Source organism: Trichosurus vulpecula, chromosome 3 (assembly GCF_011100635.1).
Source record: "Trichosurus vulpecula isolate mTriVul1 chromosome 3, mTriVul1.pri, whole genome shotgun sequence".
In the NCBI taxonomy this organism is placed as follows: Eukaryota; Metazoa; Chordata; class Mammalia; order Diprotodontia; family Phalangeridae; genus Trichosurus; species Trichosurus vulpecula.
In genome coordinates, this window is record NC_050575.1 from 431,828,150 (window position 1) to 431,835,822 (window position 7,673).

The 7,673-nt window shown below is 42.3% G+C and overlaps 1 pseudogene; it reads right to left on the reverse strand.

Moving 5' to 3' along the window:
• Positions 1-1,695: 1,695 nt before the first annotated feature.
• Positions 1,696-6,043, reverse strand: LOC118843867 (annotated as a pseudogene).
• Between the last annotated feature and the right edge of the window lie 1,630 nt (positions 6,044-7,673).

The window sequence follows — 7,673 nt, forward strand, 5'->3', positions numbered from 1 at the left end:
ACTTTAATGTTTACAAGCATTTACTAGCTGTGTGACCTTGGGCAAGTCATAACCCCAATTTCCTTGCCTCCCCCGCCCAAAAACGTTTGCAGCTATCTCAATCTATCCTCACAACAATTTGAGGAGGGGGGTACTGTTACTATGGCCATTTTGTAGTTGAGGAAACTGAGGCACACAGCTGGTAATTGACATTCCCTGGGTCCCATAGCTAGTGTCTGTGACCGGATTTAAACTCAGATGTTCCTGATTCCATGTTTAGCACTCTATCCACTGAGTCAGTTCATTCACATAATGGGAGAGTTAAGATCCCAAAAGCCTGGAATTCCAGGTTGACTCCAATAAGATCTAATTTAGTGGGTATACAAGAAACTGTTAAAGTTTGGTGAAAAAAATTCACAAGTTTGAGATGGGAAAACAACAATCCATCTGAAAAAGGTGAGGGGTGGGGGAAGGGTGGAATGAAAGCTCATCATGAGTCAGTAGTGTGGTATGTCAGCCAAACAAGCTAATCGGATTTCAGGCTGCACCTAGTTCTAGGACTGGGGAAGTAATGATCCCACTGTATTTACTCTGACCTGGTCAGAGCACATCGGAAATATTCTGTTCAGGTGGAGGCACCACATTTTAAGAGATATCTCACCAGGATGGTGAAAAGCCCTGAAATCATGTCATATGAACATTGGTAGAAGGAACTAGGGATGCGAATCTTAGAGGTGCTCCAACTTGCATCTGCTGCCCTGCCTGGTTTCACTCCATGGAACAAGATTCCCTCCCACCTTGGTACCTGCTGGGGTCCCAGCCCCCCCAACCCCTTCTTGCCTCCTTTTGTTTATTTTATTTTTTAATTTATGGAATAAAACAAGGATTTCCATAACATAGTACAAGAAAAAAAGATGCTTGTACATGAAACTGCAAATCTACTCTGCACAACTTGCTATTCCTTTCAAATAAACAACAAAATTATGAAGTAATGTTTTTTTTCTTTTTTTCTCCCCTTCCCACACTCGGGGTTGGCTACTATTAGATACAAATAGGTGTATATATATATATATATATATATATATATATATATATATATATATACATAGAGATAAACATATATGGGGCAACCTACAAATAGGTGTGTGTGTCTGTGTATATGTAAAATTCTTATATATGTATACACACACACATATATATATATATATATATATATATATTGCTGTTTATCAACTCTCTTTCTGGATGCAGATAGTGTCTTTCTTCATATGTGCTTTATAATTAATTTGGATATTGATAATAGACAACTAATTTGCTCAAAGTCATTCTGAAAACAACATTGCTCTTACTGTACACAATGTTCTCTTGGTTCTGCTCTTTTCACCTTTGTTACTTCATGCAAACTTTTATGTGTTTTTCTAAAATCATTGAGATTATCATTTCTTCTAGGACAGCAGTATTCCATCACAATCATATACCCCAATTTGTTCAACCATTCCCCAATTGATGGGCATCCCTCAATTTCCAGCTCTTTGCCACCACAGAGAGAGCTCCTATAAACATTTTGGAACGTATAGGTTCTTTTCCTTTTGCCTTAATCATCTTTGAAAATAGTCCCCTTCTAGATTGTAAGCTCCTTGAGGACAGGGATAGTCTTTGTGGGTTTTTTTTTTATTAATTTATCCCCAGTGCTTCTATAGTAGGCACTTAATAAATGTTTATTGAATTGGATTGGATTAGAGAGGTTGACTGGATAGTGAGTGGGAGGGAAGCCACAGAGGAGATTAGGCAGCATTAAATGAAATCTTCCTAACCATTAGAGGCACCCAAAATGGAATGGGAGGCCTTCTAAGCATTTCTCTCATTGAAGGTGTCTGAGCAGAGGCTGGATATTCATTTTTCAGGTACATTGGGGGAGGGATTCCTGGTTAGCAGTGAGTTAACCTGAATGCCAGTGATGTCCTTTCCATTGCTGAGATCCTGTCATTTTACCCATCTTTAATCCCTTCCTTAGGTAGAACGCTTATTGCTACAAGGGGAGAAAGGGTTAACAGTCTTTAATGAGCACTGATGGTATACAGAGAATTATTGTGGGCCAACAGATAAAGGGCTAAAGGCAAAGATGGTTCAAGGAGCTTTCAGAGTGAAGAAGGGACTGAATATTCATAGTAGAAAAAAGGAATGGTCACCACTCTCCATTTCAGAGAATCAAAGGCTACACGTGATTTCCAGAAGCCCAGCTTTTCATACACCCTTTGAGCTGGATAATTAAAACAAAGAGCACTCAGCACCACAGCATCATACCCCTGGTCCTGTGCAAATTGGTGCAGAGTCTGGGTCAGGGATTGGGTGATGCCCTGGCCCCGGTACTCTGGTCTCACTGACAAATGTAGCAACTCTACATTTCTTTCCTCCTAAAGCCTCTTGTACTGGGCAAGCACACACCATACCCACCACCTGACCCTCTGACTGCTACCCAGAAACAAGATCCTCTGTCACTGAGATAGGATTTCTTGATGTCCCTCAAATCGGTGAGCAAAGCATGGTCCACATAACAGTTGAAGGGATATCTAGCAAGGAGCCACAGGAAGGTGAGGAGGCCTGGGACAGCCAGGAGAGACAGGAGGAGGGAGCCAGACCCAAGGAACAGAGCCCCTGGGACCCCCAGCAGTAACAGGAAGCTTCTGGGCTGTTTCAGCAGATGGAAGAAGCCAGAAGGAATATGATGTAGTGTTCCCTTAATGAACATGTCCATCACAGCTTCCTCGTCTTGGTTCTGATATTTCCAAATGTGATGGGGAGCCATGGATTCTTCAGTCTCCTTCTCCTACAGACCCTATAGAAGAGAGAATAGTGCCATCCTTACTCAATCCAGTTCAGTCATACCATCTCCCTCCCCAGAACTAACCTTCTTTTCCTGGAAGGAAAAAATTACTGCCTGAATGGGAGGATTGGAAGGCAGGGGAAGGAAACTGCCCTCTATAGCCCCAAGCCTTCTTGAACCCATCTGGAGTCAGTCCAAGGATGGAAGGAGTAAATCCTATGGATATTCAGAAATGTCTTTCTGAGCCATCCAGAATAGACTCTCCTGATAAGATTTAGTCTTTCCTCTCAATCCAGAGCTTCCTGTGGTCCCAAGTCATGGGAGCCTGAAGTGTGGTACACTGGAGAGAGTGCTGGATTTGGAGTCTGAGGTCCTAAGTTCAAATTTTGCTTATCTCAGTTACTACCAAGTGACTATGGGCATGTCACTCAAGCTGTCTGTGTCCCCATTTCTAATCTGTAAAAGCAAGGTAAGCTGAGGGTGGAATAGATGGCATCTTAGGTACCTTTCAGCTCCAAATCTATTGTCTTATAGAAAGAACTCAGAGGCAGATGGGAATTTTTCCAGAGAAGCTCCCTCTCCTATCTCCTCACCTGTTGGTTTTCCAGATCCCAGGCACTCCCATCCTTTGTAGCTGGTACCTTTACAACTTGCGCCCTTTTTTCTCAAGCTGCTCCTATAAGAGCCTTCCTGAGTGCTTAAGGCCATGTGATGCCAAAAGGTCATGACCTAGAGGCAGTGTGGTACACTGGAGAGAGTGCTGGATTTGGAGTCAGAAGCCCTGAGTTCAAATGTTGCCTCTCTCACTTCCTACTGGGTGACTATAGGCAAATCATTCAATTTGTCTAGGTCTCCCTTTCTAATCTTTAAAATGGAGGTAGGGTAGGATGGGATAGATGGCATCTTAGGTACCTTTCAGCTCCAAATCTATTGTCCTATGGAAAGAACTCAGAGGCGGATAGGAATTTTTCCAGGGAAGCTCCTTTCCCTGTCTCCTCACCCATTGGTTTTCCATATCCCAGACATTCCTGTCCTTTGAGGCTGGTATCTTTCCAACTTGTGCCCTTTTTTTCTCAAGCTGCTCCTATAAGAGTCTGCCTGAGTGCTTCCAAGGCCACATGATGCCAAAAGGACAGTGTCCTTTTTCCTGTTGGAACTGTCTGATTGAGAGCAGAATCCTCACTTTTTCACTCCTTACCCTACAAAATCCCCCAGAACAGGAACCTTCCCACTCGCCTACCCAAAGCTCAGAAAAGAAGTGTGGCATTCTACCCAACCCACCCTGGTGAAGCTTCTGATTTTCCCAAGCATTCCCAGCCCTCTGGCTGTGACTTGGACTGACCCAGAGGTGTGACTGAATCCTAGGATGAACATCCTCTGGTCTGTCTCTGGTCCTTTGGATATGGTGCTGTCAGTAGCCAGACTCCAAGTGCAGACTGAAGCTTTCTTTAGGACTGAATGCTGATGAATCCTTAGAGAAAGACCTCACCCAAAGTCACAGAACCTCAGAGGCAGAGGGGACTTCAAAAGGGACAGGTTTTCCCACAGCTAGAAGTCCTCAATCATAGGCCAGATGGGCAGGTTGTAGAGAGAATTCCTGTTCAAATCTGCTTTGGACTGGCTTGCCCCTAATAGTCCTTCCCTGCCCCCCCCATGCTTCTGAGATCCAATGATTTCTTTTAGACCTTCAACAAATGAGAAGATGCCCACACTTACCTTCTGATGACAGGAATGAATGAAAAACTGTTCTTAAGATCCAGCTACTTGTTAAGTAGTAAGCAAAAGATTGGGGATACAAATTCAAAAATGAAAATGTCCCTGCCTAAGAGCTTACTTCCTAATGGGGAAAAACAACACAGGCAGGGGAGTGGTAGCCAGGGAGGGGACTTTGCATCTGAGGAACCACAGGAATGGCCGGTTGGTTGGTTGGTTGTTGTCCTTTTTCACTATGCTTGAGTCAAGATTCAATGTGTCTGACTGTGGCTGATCAGGTGAATACAAGCTCAGAATGTTCTACGACAGGTTGGGCACAAATAGTCATTGTGAACATTGGGGGTGGACACTCTCAACTTGGGCATCCTGTGTTTCCTTTGAGTTGTTTCAATTCTTCTTTGCTCATAGAGCACAGCACCTTCTTTGATGTGGTCACACCATGCTGAATGGTCCTGTGCCAGTGTCTCCCATGTCACACAATGAATTCCAAAGTTCTTGAGAGAGACCTTAAGAGTGTCCTTGCAATACTTCTTCTGACGACCATGTGAACACTTGCCCTGTGTGAGTTCTCCTTAAAACAGACATTTTAGCAAGTGAGTATTTTGCATTTGAACAATGTGGCCAGCCCATTGGAATTGCACTCTCCAAAGCAGAGTTTGAATGCCATTGACCATTTACCTCAGCTTCAAGTCAATCCCTCCCTAGCTGAAGCTCCAACTGAAGCAGAGTTTTTGAATGCCATTAGGCTCCTCTCCTGTGGCAAAGCACCTGGTGCTGTTTCTTTTCCATAGGAATGGCTTATGGATCTAGAAGGGAGTCAATTAACCTAATCAAGTATTGATTTGATTGGTTTCCAAATCAAGAGGTCAAAGGTAGAGGTTGGGGTGTTGAAACCTGCAGGACAGATAGCATGGCACAGTGACATGGATACAGTTTTGGAGGCATCTCTCACAAAACCAAGGGAAACAATGGGGATCTCAGTATCATGCTTATTTTGAAATTCTCTTAAAAGAGCTTTCAGATGAGCGCTCAGGTAAGCAACACATGAATGCATGAATGAAAAAGTGTCCGTTCTATGCCAGGCACTGGGTTAGGGTCTGAGGACAGAAAGCAAAAGTTAGAATCTCTGTCTTCACAAGAAGCTGGTGTTCTGATAAAGAAAGACAAGTCAGATAGGCGACTCACTGATACCCAAGAGGACAACCAATTTGATTTAACTGGGCAGAAAATGCAGAAAGGGCTCATGTCCAAATGCATCAATGGTCCAGGGAGTAGTCCAGGACACCAACATTCAGAAGGCATGCTTTTTCTCCATGGTCCCAAGTGTACCTTCTGAGGCACGAGGTTACTGCCTTTTCTTTGGCACGTAGCTCCCCGCTGCCCCAGATTCTGGCCCAGCTTCCTGCTGCATTATTAAGTGCATATTGTATTATCATAATATATGCATATTATTATATGTATTATTGTTGAAGCTACATTCCACTTACTTTTTTCTCAACTGAAGCTTTTTCTCTTATTTTTTTCTTCTTTGAGGCTCATTTAGACTAGGTCATTCAGCTGCAGCAGCTTTTAATGCAACTTTCTCCCCATGTCAATGGACAGCTCTGGCTTGTATTTGGGTCCTTTCTCATTGGCCATGAGCTCTCCCCTCCCCTAACCACCACACCAAGCAAGGTCTGTGTGCATCTTATATTTCGAAACTTCTTTGGAGAGGCATGGAAGGGAGAGAAAATGGATCTCTGCTATTTTTTTGTCTTAATTTACAAAGTAAACAGTTAAAATGTTTCTTTTTAAAATTATTTAAAAAATAACTTTACCAGTGTTTATTCTGTCTCAACTCCCCCCACCCCGATAGAACAATTTTAAAAAGCAATAATAAAACTCTCATTATAAATACACATAGTCCTGAAGAAAAAATTCCCACATTGGATATTTCCAAAAATGTTTGTCTCATGCTGCATCTTAAGTCAAGCAGGATATAGATTGCATGTTTCATCTTCACTTCTCGGCAATAATATTTTATCCTTGCAAGGTTCAGATTTTTAAAGTCTTTCAACATTGCTTTCCTTTACAAAGCTGTTGTCATTTTGTAAATTGTTCTCCTAATTCTGCTCACTTTCCTCTACAGCAGTTCAGAAGTCTTCCTAGTTTCCTCAGAAACTTTCCATTTCACTATTCCTATGGTGCAATAACTAAATTATATTCCTAAACCTTAATTCATTTAGCCCTTCCCTGATAAGGAGACACCTCCTTAATTTCCAGTATCTGACCATGAAAAGGTTCCTATAAATATTGTTGCACACATGCACATTTTTCCTTTTTTAAACTCTTTGTGAGTGTAGAACTAACAGTGGCATTGCTGGGTAGAAGAGGAGAGCTGGCTTAGTGACTTCTGGGGCTTAGTTCCAAATGGCTTCCCACATTGGCTGGATGGATTCGCAGCTTCATGAATAGTGTGCATGTTTTCCCATATCCCATATCCACTCCAACATTTCTCACTTACCTTTTTGTTGTGTTTACCAATCTGAAGGGTGAGAGGTAGAACCTTGGAGTTGCTTTAATTTTCATTTCTTTGAATTATCAGGGATTTGGAGCATTTTTTCACATAGTTGTTGATAACTTGGATTTCTTCCTTTGAAAACTGCCTATTCATATATTTTGACCATTGAAGCATGGGCAATGCTTCTTGGTCATAAATTTGAATAACTTACTGACATATCTTGAATATGAGACCTTTGTCAGAGAAACTTACTACAAAGATTTTTTTCTAGTTACCTAGAAACAGCTTTTCTTGTTCATGTATCCTGGGAAGTTCCCGTGAATGACTCCCCATGGTGTATGCTCAAAGATAACAAAAATAAAAAAAAATAATAAAAATAAAAATAAATATGCAATCTGAGTTGACCCTAAATGGCTGTAAGATGCCTGTGAGGCTTCTGTCTAGATCTCTTTATTCTCAGTTGGTAGCACACAACAGCCACTAGGGGCTGCCCCCTGGATCGAGCAGTATAGGGGGATGTATGTTTAGGGGAGGCTGTGGTTTCAAGCCCCAACAAAACCCATATACTCCCTTCATGCCCATTCCTTCCTTCTATACACACTTCTAGTTTGACGTTGGGGCACACATGAGCCAGCCAGCTGGGGCCTTGTCTAAAGT